At 44.2% G+C, this 21,194-nt stretch overlaps 1 protein-coding gene across 12 annotated transcripts in view; it reads left to right on the top strand.

Annotated features, from left to right (window-relative positions):
- Positions 1-4,562: 4,562 nt before the first annotated feature.
- Positions 4,563-21,194, top strand: part of LOC139279420 (hatching enzyme 1.2-like) — a 330,762-nt gene continuing 314,130 nt past the window's right edge. For 9 of the 12 annotated variants that reach the window (XM_070898539.1, XM_070898536.1, XM_070898543.1 and 6 more), the window contains exon 1: positions 4,608-4,744. The gene's annotated coding sequence lies outside the window, so the exon portion shown is untranslated. Of the gene's footprint in view, positions 4,585-4,607; positions 4,745-4,778; positions 4,845-16,122; positions 16,140-21,194 lie in introns of those variants that run through there. The other 3 variants (XM_070898533.1, XM_070898534.1, XM_070898535.1) reach the window with 3 other exon arrangements.

The following is a 21,194-nucleotide window of genomic DNA, read 5'->3' as shown; positions in this document are numbered from 1 at the left end:
AGTGCCGAAGTTAAAGAATTCATGACCGGCAATGGGATCAAACATGTCACCTCGGCCCTGTTTAAACCAGCCTCCAATGGGCAGGCAGAGTGGGCAGTACAAACAATCAAACAGAGCCATAAACGAGTCAGAGAAGGCTGACTCCAAACCCGCTTGTCCTGAGTACTGCTCAGCTACCGCACGAGACCCCACTCGCTCATAGAGGTGCCCCCGGCTGAGCTACTCATGAAAAGGACACTTAAAACCAGACTCTCACTGGTTCACCCCAACCTGCATGATCAGGTAGAGAGCAGGCAGCAGCAACAAAATGTAAACGATGGTCGCGCCACTGAGTCACGGGAAATTGATCTGAATGACCCTGTTTATTTGCTAAACTATGGACATGGTCCCAAGTGGATCATGGGCACGGTGATAGCTAAAGAAGGGAGTAGGGTGTTTGTAGTCAAACTAGACAATGGACAAATTTGCAGAAAGCACCTGGACCAAACGAGGCTGCGGTTCACAGACTGCCCTGAACAACCCACAGCAGACACCACCTTTTTCGAGCCCACAACACACATCCAAAGGATCAACGACACCACACCGGACCAGGAAATCGAACTCCTCATGCCCAACAGCCCAGCAAGGCCAGGCTCACCCAGCAGCCCTGGAGGGCCAACAACACACCAGCCCAGCAAGGGCACAGCCAACACACCAGAACAGACATTTGTACCGAGGTGGTCCACCAGGAAAAGAAAGGCTCCTGACCGCCTCACCTTGTAAATCGTTTTCACTTTGACTTTGGGGGGTAGTGATGTTGTGTATCTGTAAAGCATGCACTCCCATGTTCCGCCACCAGTGAGCGCATCCCCTGAAGGCCCAAGAGATCCCAGCATCCCTTGGGAGCACTGTATATAAGCCAGCCCCTAAGGCCTGTTCCTCATTCTGGAGTGTCTTAATAAAGACTGAGGTCACTGTTACTTTAATCTCCCTCTGTGCAGTCTCATCTGTGTTAGGAACACAATACATACAATGTGACCAAAACTAGTGGGAGGACAGAAGATTGGGAGGCATTTAAAAGCCAGCAAAGAATGACTAAAGAAATGATTAAGAAAGGGAAGATAGACTATGAAAGTAAACTGGCACGAAATATAAAAACAGATTGCAAGAGTTTCTATAGGTATATAAAAAGGAAAAGAGTGGCTAGAGTAAATGTTGGTCCCTTAGAGACCAGGGAATTAGTAATGGGGAACATGGAAATGGCAGAAACTCTAAACAAATATTTTGTATCAGTCTTTAGGGTAGAGGACACTAACAATATTCCAACAGTGGATAGTCAAGGGGCTATAGAGGGGGAGGAACTTAATACAATTGCAATCACTAAGGAGATGGTACTCAGTAAGATAATGGGACTAAAAGCAAATAAATTCCCTGGACCGAATGGCTTGCATCCTGGGGTCTTAAGAGAAGTAGCGGCAGGGATTGTGGATGCATTGGTTGTAATTTACCAAAATTCCCTGGATTCTGGGGAGATCCCAGCAGATTGGAAAACTGCAAATGTAACACCCCTATTTAAAAAAGGAGGCATGCAAAAAGCAGGAAACTATCGACCAGTTAGCCTAACATCTGTGGTTGGGAAAATGTTGACGTCCATTATTAAAGAAGCAGTGGCGGGACATTTGTAAAAGCAAAATTCGGTCAGGCAGAGTCAGCATGGATTTATGAAGGGGAAGTCATGTTTGACAAATTTGCTGGCATTCTTTGAGGATGTAACTTGCAGGGTGGATACAGGGGAACCAGTGGATGTGGTGTATTTGGACTTCCAGAAGGCATTTGACAAGGTGCCACATAAAAGGTTACTGCACAAGATAAATGTTCACGGGGTTGGGGGTATATATTAGCGTGGATAGAGGATTGGCTAACAAACAGAAAACAGAGAGTCGGGAGAAATGGTTAATTCTCGGACTGGCAATCAGTAACTAGTGGTGTGCCGCAGGGATCAGTGCTGGGACCCCAACTATATACAATCTATATTAACGACTTGGAAGAAGGGACCGAGTGTAATGTAGCCAAGTTTGCTGATGATACAAAGATGGGAGGAAAAGCAATGTATGAGGAGGACACAAAAAATCTGTAAAAGGACATAGACAGGCTAAGGGAGTGGGCAAAAATTTGGCAGATGGAATATAATGTTGGAAAGTGTGAGGTCATGCACTTTGGCAGAAAAAAATCAAAGAGCAGGTTATTATTTAAATGGAGAAAGATTGAAAAGTGCTGCAGTACAGCGGGACCCGGGGGTACTTGTGCAAGAAACACAAAAGGATAGTATGCAGGTACAGCAAGTGATCAGGATGGCCAAAGGAATCTTGGCCTTTATCGCAAAAAGGATGGAGTATAAAAGCAGGGAAGTCTTGCGACAGTTGTACAGGGTATTGGTGAAGCCACACCTGGAATACTGTGTGCAGTTTTGGTTTCCATATTTACGAAAGGACTTGCTTTGGAGTCAGTTCAGAGAAGGTTCACAGGTTGATTCCGGATATGAGGGGGTTGTCTTATGAGGAAAGGTTGAGTAGGTTAGGCCTCTACTCATTGGAATTCAGAAGAATGAGAGGTGATCTTATCGAAGTGTATCAGATTATGAGGGGGCTTGACAAGGTGGATGCAGAGAGGATGTTTCCACTGATAGGGAAGACTAGAACTAGAGGGCAAAATCTTAGAATAAGGGGCTGCCCATTTAAAACTGAGATGAGGAGAAATTTCTTCTCCCAGAGGGTTGTGGATCTGTGGAATTCACTGTCTCAGAGAGCTGTGGAAGCTGGGGCATTGAATAAATTTAAGAAAAATAGACAGTTTCTTAAACGATAAGGGGATAAGGGGTTTTGGGGAGCGGGCAGAGAGGTGGGGCCGTATGGCCTACTCCTGCTCCTATTTCTTATGTTCTTATGTTCTTATAAGCAGGATGGGGCTGGAACAGAGCATTGATGAACCACTGTCTAAAGCAGGCGAGTGAAGTCGAGAAGCTAGTTGAAGTGTAGCGAGTTCAAGGATGGAGGTTGTTGCTGTAGGAATGAAAGTCGGTAGCGGTGCAGAAAGATGATGGTGAAATTGTCACAAGTTGGAGGTCACCGTAGATCAAAGTGGTAGACAAACAGTAAAACCTCAAGCCAGCAAAGTTGAAAACCGGTAGAACGAGTCACTGGATAGCAAGTGAAGCAGCAGCTGCTAGCTAGAAGCCAGAAGAGCTGATAAACCAGTAGAACCAGTTCAGTGAGACACAGCCGCTGTTTAAAAGGTAAAACAAATCTTTTAACGGTAGAGATGCAGACATACAGTATAATCCAGTGTAGTCCAGTGTATAAAGGTAGTGATGTAATCCAGTGCAGTTCAAAGCAGAAGCGTAGTCAAGTTGTCCAGAGAACTCCAGAAGATTGGAAACCAATATGACACAAAAAATTCAGCAGCAAAGACTTGAAGCGACTGAAAGCAGAGCAAAGCCACAGCTGCTGAGTCAAACAATGTAGTCAGTAGAACAACAAAGTCCTGCTTGCAAGGAATCCAGTGATTGAAATCAAGTTTCAGCAAAGATCCAGCAGTTGAAAGAGCTCAGTGAGAACAAAGACATGCCGGGATGGGCAGTGGACTCTGCAGGGATAGCTTTAAACTTGTAGTGTGAACCAGTAGTTTGGGCTGAAATGCCTTCACTATCAGAGGCAGTGTATCTTAAGTAATGGAAGAAGATTGGGGGAAGATAAGGCAAAAGATTATACTAGAGAGGGTACAGAGATTTACGAGTTTACAAAAGCAAAATACTGCGGATGCTTGAATCTGGAATAAAAACAGAAAATGCTGGAAATCTCAGTGGGTCAGGCAGCATCTGTGGAGAGAAAGCAGAGTTAACGTTTTGGGTCGATGCTGCGAGGAAAGATTGGATAGGCTGGGTCTGTTTTCTTTGGAAGAGAGGAGGCTGAGGGGAGACCTTATTGAGGTGTATAAAATTATGAGAGGCCTAGATAGAGTGGATAGGAAGGACCTGTTTCCCTTAGTAAAGGGGTCAACAACCAGGGGGCATGGATTTAAAGTAATTGGTAGGAGGTTTAGAGAGGAAGTGCAGTAACCTACAGGGCTACTGACCAAGAGCTGGAAAGTGGGATTAGGCTGGATAGTTCTTGGTCGGCCGGTCTGGACACGATGGGCCAAAATGGACCCCTTCTGTGCTGTAAACTTCTATGATTGTATGAAAACACTTTGTGATATGAACTCTTAATGTTCAAAAGTATGTGTTCTTTGCTTGGGTTTTGTGCTTTAGTTTTAATGGAAGATTTCATGATTGGCAAGAAGAATGGAGCTTCTGTGCTTGGCAAATGATGGATGGGAAAAGAGAAGGATTTTGGATTGAGATAAGGTCAATCAAAAGTGATGAGCCGCCACTCGCCTGGGCGGGCAGTTTGAAGTGCGAGCGCGTAAGGAAGGCGGTTTGAATGGCGCGTGGGCAGTGTGAAGGCGGTTTGAATAGCGCGTGCGCGGAGGGAAGGCGGTTTGAATGGTGCGTGCGCAGTGTGAAGGTGGTTTGAATAGCGCGTGCGCGGAGGGAAGGCGGTTTGAATGGTGCGTGCGCAGTGTGAAGGCGGTTTGAATAGCGCGTGCGGTGGGAAGGCGGTTGGAAGGAAAGTTCTGGAGAAAAGCGAAGTGCGAGCGAGCGAGCGCGCTGTATAAATCCCCCAGCGCAGCCGAGAGACCGCGAAATTAAATCAAATATCGAAGATCTGTGAGTGACAATAGCGATGTACAATTGACTACTGCTCCGGGGAATGTACATATACATTCCGTGTGTTTCTATCTGAAGTACGGCTTCCGCAAATGGTCAAGTGAGTGAGGTCGGGCCGGGCCTGGCCCGGGTTTGTGCCGGGGCTGTTGTTTGTTGGACGCTGGGTGGACCATCCGTCCCTTAGCCTTCCTGCTCCATCTGTTGAGGCCCTTCCCATCTCTGGGAACTAACGTTCCTCTGAGGGTGTTGCTGTGCCTGACCTCGTGGCGTCACTTCAGTGTTCAATGAAAGGATTGAGAAAGTGCCTTTCATAACCGCAAGACAAAGCGCTTTACAGCCAATTTGCAATGTAGTCACTGCTGTAATGTGGGAAACCCAGCAGCCAATCTGCAGACAGCAAGTTCCCACAAACAGCATTGTGATAATGACCAGATCATCTGTTTTTGTTATGTTGAATGAGGGATTGGCCAGGACACCGGGGGTAACTACCCTGCTCTTTGAACTAGTGCCATGGGATCTTTTTCATCCACCTGAGAGAGCAGACGGGACTTTGGTTTAATATCTCATCCAAAAGACTGTGCAGTACTGAGCACTTGCGTGTCCGCCTACATTTCGATGCTCGAATCCCTGGAGTGGGACTTGAACCCACGACCACCTGACTCTGAGGCCTCTGTACTAGCCACTGAGCCATGGCGGCACTACACTAAGCTGAGCTAACTGGCTGTATCCGACCCCGCCGTAAATTGCCAGCATAGGTTAGATGTGGGAAATTGGTCGGGAGAATTCAGTCCCCATACCCAGCCAGTTCTGTGGCAAGTCTATTGTTCCAGACCCTCCCCTAAGTTTGGCCATCCAGTAGCAGCATCTAAGGTTTGAATGGATTATTCCTGCCTTGAACTGGGGAGTTGAGGCAGCTGAAACATATTTGTGACTGTTGGTCTACCAAAGAGGAACTTAGCAATGTGCCTGCCAGGCTATTGGTAGCATTTAGAAAAAGTCGAGTGGAGCAATTGGGATTGTCCCCAGCCGCAGGAGTGATAGGGGTAGGCTTCCCCATCTGTGTAGGTGTGAATCTATGTTTCAGTAAGTGTTAATTCCTTCTGTATGTAAAAAAAAATGTACGTTTATATAGCGCCTTATATGAGATACAAGAGGCCCAGACTCTTATGTAGGCAAGCGCAAAAAATGTTTTGTGCACCGCAAGATCCCACAAACAATAATGAGATCAATGTTCTTGGTGATATTTGCTGAGGGAGGAATGTTGCCATGACAACAGGAAAACACATCTTTGAATAGATGCCACATGATCTTTAAAGTCCTGCTGAACTGACTAATAAGATTTTGGTTTGATTTTTTACCTGAAGGAAAGCACTATACAGAGGTACTGAATGAGGTCAAACATTTTTTATCACACCCTGATGATACTCATTAGGGATAAAACAAATAATTACAGGTGCATATTGTTTGGAATTATGATGACATTCCCTAGTTCATGGAAGCTATTGTCTTTTCTTCTCTAAGTTAGGGCAGAGCGGTATACTAAAAACTTTAGTTAATAATCTAATAAATAGAAGCATGGCAGGGTAGCTCAGTCCTGTGGAATGCACATCCTGTGCCATGTGGGAAGGCCAAGACACTTCTTGTGGCCTGGACAACCACGTGTGTGGGAAGTGTCGCCAGCTAGAGCCGCCCGAGCTCCGGGTTTCGGAGCTTGAGCGGTGGCTGGCCTCACTGCATCTGTGAGGCTGAGAGCTTTGTAGATAGCACATTTCAGGGGGTGGTCACTCCACAGCTTGAGTGTGCAGGCAGAGAGGGAATGGTGACTGCCAGACAGACGAGGAGGACCAGGGTCCCCTGACTGCATCTCACTTGCTAACCGCTTTTCAGTTGGTTAGTTTCAGATGGTTCCTCTGGGGAGTGAAGCCAGAGCCAAGTCCACGGCACCATGGGTGGCTCAGCTCCCCGTGGGGGGAGGGATGAGGAGGAGGAGGAGTGGAAGAGCAATAGTGGTAGGGGATTTGATAATTAGGGGAACAGACAGGCGCTTCTGCGTCCACGGACGTGACTCCAGGATGGTATGTTGTCTCCCTGGTGCCAAGGTCAAGGATGTCACTGAATGGCTGCAGGACATTGAGGGGGGAGGGTGAACAGCCAGAGGTCATGGTCCATATCGGCACCAATGATATAGGTAGAAAAAGGGATGAGGTCCTGTGGGCAGATTTTAGGGAAAGAGGTTAAAAAACAGGACCTCAGATATTATTCTCTGGATTACTCCCGGCGCCACATACTAGTGAGTACAGAAATAGGAGGATAGAGCAGATGAATGCGTGCCTGAAGAGATGGTGCAGAAGGGTGGGCTTTAGATTCCTGAGGCATTGGGACCGTTTCTTGGGGAGGTGGGACCTGTACAAGCCGGACGAGTTGCACCTCAACAGGACCGGGACCAATATCCGCGTGTGGGGGTGGGGGCACTAGCTTGATAGGGAGAAGAGAACCTGAGATTAGATTCAGAAGGGAGAGCAGAAAAGCTGGAAATGGAAGGCAGAAAATTAGTAAGCGAGTTTGGAAGGCAGAGGATACAAAGGCTAGAAAATAGACAACAAGGGAGTTTGGCAGTGCTAAATGGTATATACTTCCATGCAAAGAGTCTACGGAATAAGACAGATGAGCTAAGGGCACAGATAGATACATGGGAGTATATTATAGCTATTACTGAGACATGATTGAAAGAGGCAGGAATGTTAGCTGAACATCCCTGGTTCCAGGATTTTCAGATGAGATGGGGGCGGGGGGTGCGGGTGTCACAATATCGATTTTAAAGAAATAGTTACAGCTGTGAGGTGGGATGATATGTTTGAAGGATCATCAAATGAGGCCATAAGGGTTGAATTGAAGACCAAAAAGGGGCAATCACACTGTTGGGAGTGTACTATAGACCCTCAAACAGGGAGATAGAAGATCAAATATGTAAGCATGTTTCTGAGATGCAAAAAACAATAGGGCAGTAATGGTATGGATTTCAACTACCCAAATATTAACTAGGATAGATTTAATGATGTTAATACGGATTCTTTTTCCCTCAATCTGTTTCAGCGAATACACTGACACGAACACCTTGCCTTTTCTGTAAAGGACCTTTATTGAAGATTCTCCAGCCGGGACTTGTCAAGACAAAGGGACACTCTCAATCAGAGCCTGTTTACCTTCCCCTGGACAAGCCCCTTTATAGCGCGAAAAGCACAGTAGTTACACATTTTCAAAACAGAACACATTTGATTAGCACTTGGTCTATCCAATCCCTTTCTGCCTCCACCCCCCCGAGTACGTCCAATGGCAGGCAAGAAAGTCTCCCAATTAGCGCTGGTGTCAGGGTCAGGTTAGTTATAGCTTCGCTACACTGTCTTCCCTTATCAGTAAAGAACCCAATTAGTTTCCCTTCCTCCTTATCAGTAAAAGCTATTACTTTTTCCCCTCCTATCTAGGATTGTTTTCTTTCTTTGTGCCGCCTTGCGTCTTTCTCATGACCCGTGTTTAACCTCAACTTCAACTCTTGGTAACCCCTTTTTTCTTTCGATTCTGCAGTTGTCTGCATCTTGACATTTCTTTAGCTATTTTCCCATGATTCCCTATCTCCATCCTTTTGCCACATTCTCTGTCCATCTACCACATTCGCAACCCTTCTTTACACATTCTCATTCCCCCCTTTTACCATTCCATGATAACCCTGGTGTTTATTCCAGGAGTATCGCGTTTAGCTGTGCGCATTCTCTTTCCTGATGCTCCTTGTTATCTGTGAGTACGCCTCGAGCCTCTTCGCAAGGTCTTATCAATGTCTGTTTAGGTTCTCACATCGTATCCTGTCAGAATATTATTGAATTGATAACTTCTGGAGCCTTGGTACAAGGCCGAAGAGAGGCCTTTTACCTCCTTATGGGCCAGTGCAGGAACCAGCACGTTAACCCTTGTCCCACTGGTACCCCTAATGCCAAATCTTTCTCTTACATTTCCCCACTTTTGGCCCTTGGCTATACGCCAAGCTGGCCATATTTCCCAATAACTATCTCCCTGTAGGCAAGTTCCAGATAGATTCGTTCACCTGGGTGGCCATCTCCCAAGCTTCGGGACCTCCTGAAACCTTCCCACAGAGTTATATAAGGTAAATCCTTCCTGTAGGACTGCTTAAATTTTCATCCCTTATGGCCTTAATCATAGTGCGTGCCCTGACTTATCGTTTGGCCTGTTTAATTCGTGCACATGTTAATCCCATCATGACCATCAGAACCAGACCCTGTATTACTACAAGCACATGTGATATTATTCTTATCCATGGGTGAATTTGAATATTAAGTCCAATGTCCCACAGCTTTGAGTACCAGGACTGATCAGCCAGCATTGCGTTAGTGTCTCTCTATAAGTTGTCTATTTCTTCCATCAGCCGGACATACTGTCGTCTTTGATTCTGGATTCCTTGCACAAGACATAATTGTTCCTCATTTAGTTCCGGTATCTGTTTGCCTTGCGGTTCCCATACCGCCTCTCCGTACCCTTCTCGGAGGGTATCTGATTGTTCCGTGGATGATTTCCGTTGTCTCGGGATATATGTGGTGTCCATTTACATCTATTTTTCCCATGGGCCTGAAACACAAGTTAGGGTTGGTGATGACACAGGGGGTGACTCCTCCCCTGGTCTTAATCGTCGGGTTGGCTGCTCCTGTGCTCCATTCCCTTGTGGAGCAGCGATTGTTTCGGAATCTTGTTTGAGAGGAGTGATACTCAGCATGCATCCGTTTGTTTCTGGAATTTGCAATCATTATTCGTCATTCGTGGCGTATCTCGACATAAAACCACTTGGTTAATTTTATAGCAGTCAGTTATATCAATGCCTTTGGTACTATTGTTAATTTTAGTCACCCGTCTGGCAGGCTGATGGTAACGTAACCGAGTTTGGTTTCTCACTTCACCAATATTATCGATCTGATATAAGGGGTCTCCCTTTGTTACATCATACTGTGGTATGGATAACATAAATCTGATCATATTCACCCACCCAGTAATACATCTGAATTTCGGCACCCATGCATGACTATTCCTTCGTACCTCGCATGTGTTCATTTTTTTATCGAGAGTCCAATTGTTAAGTATGCTGTTCGGAATCCAATCTGGTATGTCTCCATTTTGGAGTTGCTCCAAATTATGTTGTACCTCACTTAATATCTAGACCCCATACCCGAAGCAAACTATCTCAGCCTGTAATCGTTTACTTATATCTTTCCTTATTGCGTGGATCAATTTTATTGTCTTGGCATTTCGGCAATGCATGGGCCACTTGTAACAGTTCCCCTTCCGCGCCATCTCCCAACCACGCTTGTAGGGCTCGGTTATCCAAGTCCCTCCCCATTAAACCACTCAAGACTACGCCATTAAGTTGTTAACCCGGTCGTATATTGCATACAGGCCTATGGAATTCATCGTCGTAACCCCTGCCGCATAACCCGTGCCTAGTGTTTCCAGTATTCCCCTTTTTGTTCGACCTTGCCCTGTTCCATTTCTGACATTAAATCTCAGGGTAGTGGGTTCCGGGCCTTCAAGGATCCGTTGTGTCAGGTTCTGGTGTAGACTTATAGTTTAATTCCCACAGAAGCTAGGAAAAATGATATCCATTAGGTTTAGGATAAGTAGTCGCTGACGCACCCCAAATTATATCCTTTCTTCAGATTATTTTATTACTAGCCCCCCTTTTTAGGTTGTATTCCTTCTTGTTTGCGCTGCGCATGATCAATACCGGCTTCTCCGTGTTATAACCGTGTCACGCTTCAGGACATACACCTTATATTCCAGAGACCTCCCTTGGTCATTATTTTATCCCACTGGCCAGTTTCCCTAAACATCCTGGGGTCCCACCCCTTTGCTCCCTTCTGTTCCCACCCTTCTGTTTCTTGCGTGTGGATTTGGCTGCTTGTTTGCCCAGGCATGAGCTTCTAGAACTGAAATTCCGTCCAGTTGGATTTCTCCGCCCTTCCCCTTTTGGTCCTATGAACTTGCTCCTGTCCTCGGAATCTACTGGCGCCCATGGCATCGGCAACCTGCTGCATTACAGCCTTACTTAATACACTATACATAGCCATGCGTTAAAATAAGTTCTGTCCTTGCTCCAGTCCTTGGCTGCTGGGATGCATATTTCGGCAGTCAAATTAAACAAAGCTAGTTCATGTAGTTGTGTCTTTCCTGCGTGTGCTATAACTCTCGTAGTCCATCTGTATTATCCACTGCTTACGTGGGCCTTAAGGTTCCCAGTATCCTGAGTCTCCAGAGTCGAAGTAGCCGCTGCGGTCCCATCTCGGTGAGTGTTTTATCTGCAAATTTTAAACAGATAGCCTGGTCGTCACCAGGTGTTAGGTTCTGGTCTACTCATCTTTTATCCATGCATGTTGCGGTCACTCTGTGAAATCGGAGGTAAAGTTAGGTTGGGTTTGTAGACTACACTTACCCACCGTGGGGTACATTGGCTCTATTGCCATAGGTGATGGTGCTATGGCTGCGCACTGCATTATCCGTCTGGCCCCGTTTTTTTTAAAATCTCTTCCAGCTTATTTATCTTAGCTTTTAACTCTTGAACTTGTTTTGTTTGAGTATCTTTCTTTTATTTGTATCAGGCGAGTATTATTACATAGGCTAGTTCTGTTTTTATTTTTATTCTGACTATCGCACCATTTCCTCTGTTAGGTGAGTCTTTTTTATTCTATTAAGAAATCCAAATTAATAATATCCAGTATAAAACAGCTGTCAATGGAAAGGGTTAACTCCTTTACAGGTTTGTAAGAAAGCCTGATGTCATTACGTGATTTCACGTAATCATCCGAAAAATTCTTTTTTAAGTCTTTGTGCCTTCAAAACTTGCTTAGAAATTAGGAATCCGTTAAAACAGCAGAAATCATTAGTAAAGCCGTCATAATAAAAGGCTTCTCATCAGGAAAGACGGCATTTTAGAGTAAACTCCAATGTTTTCTTCACATCTAATTGCCAAAGATTTTTTTTTTGATTGATTTAAAACGAGTCCACACATTTTTAATAGCTCTTTTGTTTACTGAAATCCAATTTTCACACACGCTGTGTACATTCGAACATTTCGTTTTATTTTATGGTCCCGTTCACTGGGCACATCTTGTGTTTTATTTCTCTCTCAGCACAAAATCTAAAAATCTGTGCCAGTTCCATTTTCTATAAAAATTTTAAAATTTAGTAAGATTCTCTAATTCCCAGTTCTTTCAGTGCTGAGTTCGCATAGCTTAGATCTTTTCTCCTCGTTATTTTCAAAACCCTCCTGCTTGGTAAGACTGTTCTGGACTTTTCTTGATAAACAACGTCCATTTTGGAAATCTTTCAAACTGCAGTGAAACTTTCTCATAATTTAAAATCATTATCACTGTAGAGTGTCTTTTACCTCTTCCAATTTTTTTTCCTTTTCCTAATTAAACCAATATCTTTTTCACAGCAAACATCAACTAGTATTTAGTAAGTTATGTATTTTTCCATCACAAACACATTTTTTCAGCACTTATTTAGTACATTACATCTTTTTTCAAACCTTTTAGTTTTGTATCTCCTTTTTTCTTTAAGAGATCAGATTTAATTTAAAAAAAAATTTTGAATCCACCTCAGTATTTTACTGTGCCTTCTCTTAATATCTCAAAATCCCAATTCAAACTTTGTAATTTCAATCTTTATTTAAAACTTTTTTTTGAGCTAGAAGCTTTTTTAAAAGGCATTCTTTATCTCATTCCGAGACTAAATTTATGTCTTTCAACCCAATGTAATCAATCATTGCATGTTTTCTTTCGACAAGTAAGTGAGCGTGTCAAATAAATTATTTTTTTTTCAACCACTGGAACCATGTATTTTTTATCTTTTAATCAACAAACCTATCCTTTGTGCATTTCCTAGCTCCGTAACTTATCATCCGAATAAATCCACACCTGCGTTTCTAACTTAAAATGTCTTAAAACTTCCCACATACAGGACAACACTACAAAGGATTGAAAAAACTTTCACTCTGTTTGAAGAAGTGGGTGGAGCTAAAATAAACAAACAGCTGCTCCACTCTTCCAAACAGGCTTCTTAAAAAAACATGAAAACATAAAAATTTATTCCGCAGTCAAAAAATCACACAAGGACTCTCACTCAACGACAGACATTCACAAAAGTCTCTCTTCATTCAACAAAGCTTATTAATTAATTTTTTTCTTTGGCCGGCTCTATTTTTGGATCCATGATTACCCAATCCCGTGTCGCCCCGCGGTAAAGAAATATTTTATCCTTACACAATTCCTTTTATCCTTACACAATTCCTCGCGTCGCCCCGCGATTTAGTTCTACACAATTCCTTGTGTTGCCCCGCGATTTAGTTTTACACAATTTCTCTTTTCTTCCGCGTCGCCCCGCGGTTTTCCTATTTGCGTTGCCGCGCGATAGTCTATTTCCCTATCCCTCTGCTTCGCCGCGCGGTTTTCCTATTCGCGTCGCCGCGCGATAGTCTATTGCCCTATCCCTCCGCGTCACTGCGCGGTTTTCGTATTCGCGTCGCCGCCCGATAGTCTATTTCTTGCGTCACCCCGCGATTTCCTTTTCTGGCCGCGTCGCCCCGCGGTTTCCTAAGTTAAAAGGTATTCGCCAGATTGACCTGGATCTCGTTCGGACACTACCTGAGAACCAGTGAGTGGCAAAGTATTCTTCAGACTTATGGGACTGGAGCAAACCGAACTGGTATTTAAAAAGTACTCACTCCAGTGGCCACTTTCCTCCTATCTTGTCCGAGGCTAGTTCGGCTCTTAATTCGCAAGCTTTCGGCAGCCGTCTGTTGAGATCCCACTTCTGACACCAAACGTTAATACGAATTCTTTTTCCCTCAATCTGTTTCAGCGAATACACTGACACGAACACCTTGCCTTTTCTGTAAAGGACCTTTATTGAAGATTCTCCGGCCGGGACTTGTCAAGACAAAGGGACACTCTCAATCAGAGCCTGTTTACCTTCCCTTGGACAAGCCCCTTTACAGTGCGAAAAGCACAGTAGTTTTACATTTTCAAAACAGAACACATTTGATTAGCACTTGGTCTATCCAATCCCTTTCTGTCTCCCACCCCCACCCACCCGAGTCCGTCCAATGGCAGGCAAGAAAGTCTCCCAATTAAGGCTGGTGTCAGAGTCAGGTTAGTTATAGCTTCGCTACACTTATCAGTATAGAACCCAATTAGTTTCCCTTCCTCCTTATCAGTAAAAGCTATTACTTTTTCCCCTCCTATCTAGGATTGCTTGCTTTCTTTGTGCCGCCTTGCGTCTTTCTCATGACCGTGTTTAACCTCAACTTCAACTCTTGGTAACCCCTTTTTTTTGTCGATTCTGCAGTTGTCTGCAGTTGTTAGCTATTTTCCCATGATTCCCTATCTCCATCCTTTTGCCACATTCTCTATCCATCTACCACATTCGCAACCCTTCTTTACACATTCTTGTAGATTTATGGATTCTTTTCCCTCAATTTGTTTCAGCGAATCCACTGAGGCGAACACCAAAGAAGCTTATAACAAAGCAGTCTTTGTTATAAAGATTTACCGGACGGGACTTTATCAGACAGAAGGAATGCTCTCTTGATAGAGCGCACCCACTTCCTACGGACAAAGTGAAATTACATTGTAAAGACACAACGGTTATACATTTTCGGTACAAGATAACAAGATACAATTAGAGTGACATCTTGGTTCAGCCTATCCCTTTTGATCCCTCCTTCCCTTTGTCCACTCATGAGCCGACATCTATATGAGCTGTTTTTCCCAAAGAACTTTCTCACACTTTGCTCAAAGAACTTTCTCAGGCATTGCTTCTAAATGTTACTATTTTACTGGCGTGACTAGTAACTTAGACCTTGCAAATCTGTTAATTGTGCTGATGTTGTAATATTTGCAGTCTGACATTCTTTTAGTTATTCTCCCATGATTTCTTTGTTCAATTTCTCTTTCTCTATACATTTTCCCACATTCTCAACTTCAATGTCTCTATACATTTTCAAACATTCATATTCTATACATTTTCAAACATTCACATTCCCCCCTTTTATCATTCCATGATAACCCTGGTGACTATTCCAGGAGTATCGCATTCAACCGTTGGCACTCTTTTTCCTGATCCTCTTTGTCGAGTAGGTCTTTAGTTTGCTGGATCATAACCCGGGAGCCCCTGGTCACAAGAGGGTTTGCTAACCTTGCCATCATGACTTTACAACAAAGGTTAAAGCAACCAATAATCAAGCAACAGGTAATTATTACTACGATGAGAATAATCGCTCCATGCATTATATATGATCCCCAAAATCCACCTAACAGCCAGTCAAACCAGCCTACTCCTCCTGCAGGGGTGGATAACTTCTTTACCTCCCTTCTTATGTGATCAGCGAGATTGGTTATGTTTTCTGAATTATCGGGGATGTAAGTGCAACATTCAGATCCTATCAGGGCACACGTTCCCCCTTTCTCAGCGAACAGGTAATCGAGGGCCATTCTGTTTTGTAATGCTATGGTCCGCATTGCTACTATTTCGGCCGTGATGTCCTCCAGAGCTTCAGCAGTATGGTTAGCTATCTGTTCCAATACCCTCTCTAGGTTCTGTACTTCATCCATGGTGCGTCCTATCCCGAATGCGAACATCATGACCCCAAAGAACCTTTCGGCGGGGGTGAGGGCTTGCCTGTGTCGGCTGGAGGCATGTGCTTCCGCCAGGGTACGTATTTGCCGCACAAATGGCACCACATATCCCAGATAGCAGGACCCTGTCCATCGCCTAGGCAACCAGGGATATGCCCTATGCCCGCACACGAAATACGTGCCGTTAAAAGCTGCTTTCTGATATATTGCTTCCGGGTCCCAAGACTGGGCCCACGGAGGGTGACCCGTGCACCTGTGGTGATGTTGAGACTGTGTGGGCAATTGCTGTACCCTGTATGTCCCTTGTTACTGTGTCATTCCCCCTTTGGAATGTATAAACATAAGACATGTACAAAAAGGTGTTCACATGGAGCTCTCGCCTCTGTCTCCCCTCCCATGCGCCGCACCTTTCGTATATCAACACTATTATACAGACTGTGGCACACAGACACAGTTTCATCTTATTGCTCGGGAATCAAATAAATAGTCCGATTATTTTGCTGATTAAAAGAGTTCGGTTTTCTCGCCTCTCTTCTCAGGTCACCGTCGGTGTAGCTGGTTGTCTATCACTACGGGTAGAAGTTCAAACTGGTCTCCTCGGGACCCACTCTTTTAATCAGGACGTTGCAAGAGAGGACCTTGTTCAGCTATGGAGAAGAGGAAGTCTGGAACAAAAACAGGAGTTAGAATAACCAGTAAAATAGGTTCGTTAGAGGGTGGTGAGCTTGCAGTGGTGCAGGTGAACCCAGGCACTTTCCCCCTCAACCTTAGCTGCAGTGGGGGTAGTAAGTAACACCTGAAAAGGCCCCTCCCATCGTGGCTCTAATCCCTTCCAAATCCATTTCTTCCCTGGTGCCACGAGGGACGATTCGGGTAAAACTGGGAGGTCGAGGTGAGCATCTCGAACCTGGTTGTGGGCTATTCGCAGAGCCTGAGTCAGAGTAAGAACATAGGTGGTCATCAGTCGAGCTGGGATACCATATCTAGGAACAATTTCCCTCATTAACACCTTAACAACAGTTTGAGCCTTATTGTCCAGGGTAGGGTAGGCTTCAATCCATCTGCTAAACACATCTACTATTACTAACACATATTTGTAACACTGAACTCTTTGCAACTCAATGTAGTCCAACTGCAAGGTCTCAAAGGGACCTTCGGGTAGGGGCGTCTTACCCCAATCACAGGATACTCCCTTCCCTGGATTGTGCTGCTGGCAAACCAGGCAACGACGACTGATGTTCTGGGCCAACGCCTGGAGTCTAGGGTGCCACCAAGTAGCCAAAAGTGTGTCACCTGTTGTCCTTGCTCCACAATGAGTAGCAAAGTACATACATTCAATAACCCATAGGACCATCTCGTCAGACATGCAAGTCTGTTCCGCGGGAGTGGTCCAGAGTTTAGAAACATTATCATAAGTACATCCATAATCTTTCCACAACAGTTTATCTTTTTCAGGAGCGTCCTCCTGTGCTTTTATAACATCTTAGATGGTTGGCATTGGTTTTTCCGAGGCTAACTTACCCTTTGCAGGATTTTTAATCTGACTCATCATTCTGGGCACTACCATTTGTTGTCCACGAGAGGCCTGTTTGGCCTCTTCGTCAGCACAGTGGTTCCTTATATCAACCGGGGATTTTCCGGTGGTGTGGGCGGTACATTTAACAATGGCAATGCGCTTGGGGAGCATGAGGGCTTGCAACAAGTCAGATACTAGTTGCCTATGGGATATCTCATTCCCCTGTGGGAATAGTTCAGCTTGTTGGGCGGAATAGGTTTCAAAGGCGGCAGATTCCAAGACCTGATTCTCCTGGTTTACTATGGTGTATCCTGAAATTCGTGCACCTTCTGGATCAATAGAAGAGCTTCCGTCAACATACATAATACAGTCTGGGTCCTCCATTGGTACATCAACTAAATCTCCCTGACCGATGTGGCTGCTTGAATTAAAGATAAACAGTCATGACTGAGTTCTTCCTCATCTTGGGGTGGCTCAGTAACAAAACAGGCCGGATTAATGGCAATACAGTGCCAAAAGTTCAGCTTAGGATTATTTAGTAGGTAGATCTCATATCTGCTTTGCCTGGCCATGGTAAGGTGTTGAGTCTGCAGTTGACCCAGGAGGGCAGCTACGGAGTGAGAGGTGCATACAACAATATCCTGCTGGAGGGTAAGGTTGGCAGCAGATTGAAGGCTATTGTAGATTAATATTTGAGTACGTACAGAGTGCCCCAAGGCAACGGGGTCTATTTTGGAAGAGTAGTAGGCAACTGGTCTATACTTATCCCCGTGTTTCTGAGTTAAGATAGCAGTAGCACAGTCTTTCAGGATTGTACAATACAGTTGAAAGGGCCGGTCATAGAGGGGCCGGCCCAAAGCCGGAGCTTGCAACAGGGCTGTCTTTAGTTCCTTAAAGGCTTGGACGTCTGCGTTTTTTATTTTAAAGCTGCCTTCCTTGTTTGTATACTGTGTGAGGTGCTTAGTCATCAGGGCGACATTAGGGATCCAGGATCTGCCATAATTGATCATCCCCAACCACTGTCGCATTTGTTTAGCCGTGCTAGGGACTGGAAACTGACAAATCGGTTCGTCATCCGGGGAGGTTCTCTGTACAATCAAGAATAATCGAGGGACGGTTGGCCAAAGGAGTTTTTCTGGGAGAAGTTAGTGTAAGATCCCCGTCCTCTCCCCCCTTGCCCCCCTCCTCTTCCTCTTTTGTGCCGACGGGAGGGACAATCTCTACTCCAATGTGCTTCTTGCAAACAATTAAAGCATCCAACTCGTCTTCCCCAGCCCTGACCTCTTCCCATACCAGGTCGGGGACAATAGGGCAGTCCGTAATTAGCAGGGCCCGGGCCATTTGGGTGTTTGGTATAACCGTATCCCTGTTTATCCACCCAACCCTGCACGCAATACTGCAGTTCCATCTGGTATCCCCTTTGGGTCGGGTTTTGGTCCTTCCACCCGAGGTGGCTCTTCCTTTCTAGTCACGTATTCAGTCTTGACCCGGGTTGGGGGCGCACCTCCCCCCTCTCCTTTCTTTTCCTGCCAATAATATTTAACCGCCCTTTCCATCTGGGCTTTACTATTATTTGTCCGGATAGCGTGAGCAATCGAATAGGGCAGGCACTGAAGTAGGATAACGCAGAATTGAGGTGAATCCTCTCCCGCCCTGAAGGCATAATCTCCTGATTGACCTCCGTATATTTCAATGAATCTTTCCATGAATTCGTCGGCAGTTTCGTTTCGTTTGGGTTTAGTTTCTAATACTGCGGCCATACTGATGGGCTTCTGAAGGGTCGTGCCGAGGGCATTAAAGACAACGTTTAGGCGGTCCTGGGCATTGTTAGGGTGAGCAGCCACCAATGCATCATGGGTTGCACGTCCTAGGTGAGTTAGAAATCGGGCATGCTCAGTTGGGCTCAGGGTCTGCTGTACCAGGGCCCACAGGTCCCTTGATTCTGCATTATAAACTGTAATGGTAATTCGAAGATGATCTATAAACTTGACAGGTTCTCTCTTTCGATCTGGCATAGTGGCCGGAATGGCCATAATTTTGTTCGGTTTCCAAGGCACATAGACATCTATGGTGGGGTCGTTCGGAGCTGTCTGACTGCGCAGCAGCTCCGCATCCCGATCGGCGGGAGTGTTTGTCTTGCCTTTCACGACTGGTAGTCTGACTCATCTTTTATCCATGCATGTCGAGGTTGTAAATGTAGATTCTTTTCTCTCAATCTGGTTCAGTAAAATTACTGAGTCGAATACCTCTTGTGCTTTAAACAAAGCAGTCTTTATTTTACCGGCCGGCAAGACTTATCAGACAGAAGATATACTTTCTCGATCGAGCGTACACACTCCCTACGGATAAGTGACGTTACATTGTCAAGGCACGATGGTTATACATTTTCGGCAAAAGATAACAAGATAGGGCTAGAGTGACATCCCAGCTCAGCCCATCTCTGTTGATCCCTCCTTCCCTTTGTCCACTCATAAGCCGACCCAAGCATAGTCCGATTTTAAACAAAGACCTTCTGTCAATGTTTCAGGTTAATAACATGATTTAATAAGACCTTGAGGTTTTTCTGCAAGCTGTGGGTTTTGTTTCAATATGTGTTAGTGTTGTAACATTTCGCAGTCTCGAGTCTGAGATGTCATGGCTATTCCTCCATGAATTGTTTGTTAGCTTATACTGTCCCAATACAATTCCCACGTTCTCAACTTCAATGTCTCTATACATTTTTAAACATTCACAAGGTCACTCCGTGAAATCGGAGGTCAGGGTTAAGTTGGGTTTGTGGATCTCTTTCAGCTTATTTATCTTAGCCTTTTAACTCTTCAATTTGTTTTGTTTGAGTATCTATTTCTTTATTGTATCAGGCAAGTATTATTACATAAGCTAGTTCTGTTTTTATTTTTATTCTGACTATCGCACCATTTCCTCTGTTAGGTGAGTTTTTTCTATTAAGAAATCCAAATTAATAATGTTCAGTATGAAACGGCTGTCAATGGAAAGGGTTAACTCCTTTCCAGGTTTGTAAGAAGACCTGATGTCTTTATGTGACTTCACGTAACCATCTGAAAAAAAAGTCTTCTCATCAGGAAAGGCAGCATTTGATTAAACTCCCAATTTTTTTAAAGTTCTAATTCAAGTACTTGCCAAAGATATATATTTTTAAAAATTGATTTAAAACGAGACCACACATTTTTAATAGCTATTTGTTTACTGAAATTCAATTTCGTCATCAGCCTCGGTCAATGCAAAGCCAACATTTGACTACGTAGTCTATCGATACCTTTCTCAGAGGTCCCAGTGGAACTCTTAGTACGTTTCTCGTGCGCGCAGTCTTTCTTTAAGACGTCTACGGTTTTTAATATGTCCTCCTTCTGTCAATGAAAGCCCTAATTTAATGGAGTTTTCCTGCCAACTCGACAGAAGTGATGCATTTTTTTCAAACTGCAGTGGAACTTTTCTCATAATTTAAAATCTCAGAACATTTGTTTTTCTTTCAGCACCTATTTAGTACGTTACGTCTTTTTTTCCCGTCTTTTCCATAACTAGAGGGAAGTCTGGCACGTAGACTGAGGGCTGCTTTTCGTTATCTCAATTGTTCCAGCCTCAAGGTCATGTTATACTGTCTCTTCTAAACTGCAGATTTAATATAATAATAATTTTTTTTTTAATCCTTTTGAATCCATCTCAGTATTTTGCTGTGCCTTCTCTGAATATCTCAAAATCCCAATTCAAACTTTGTAATTTCAATCTTTATTTAAAACTTTTTTGAGCTTAGAAGCTTTTTTTTTTAAGGCATTCTTTATCTCATTCTGAGACTAAATTTATGTCTTTCAACCCAATGTAATCAATCATTGCATGTTTTCTTTCGACAAGTAAGTGAGCATGTCAAATAAATTATTTTTTAACCACCGGGACCATGTATATTTTTTAAAATCTTTTACTCAATAAACCTATCCTTTGTGCATTTCCTGGCTCCGTAACTTATCATCCGAATATATGTAATTCAATAAGGTTCACACTCTTAAACTTCCCACATACAGGACAACACTACGAAGGGTTAAAAAAACTTTCACTCTATTTGAAAAAGTGGGTGGAGCTAAAACAAACCACAACTCCCCGGTTTCCCAAACAGGCTTTCTTATCCACAGTCAAAATCACACAAGCACTTCTCATTTAAAACAGACGTTCACAAAGCTTTCATATCCACAGTCAAAATCACACAAGCAGTTCTCATTTAAAACAGACGTTC

Source organism: Pristiophorus japonicus, chromosome 14 (genome assembly GCF_044704955.1).
Source record: "Pristiophorus japonicus isolate sPriJap1 chromosome 14, sPriJap1.hap1, whole genome shotgun sequence".
NCBI classification, from domain to species: Eukaryota; Metazoa; Chordata; class Chondrichthyes; family Pristiophoridae; genus Pristiophorus; species Pristiophorus japonicus.
Note: the sequence above shows the minus strand (reverse complement) of the source record. Positions and strands in the feature narration are given on the sequence as shown.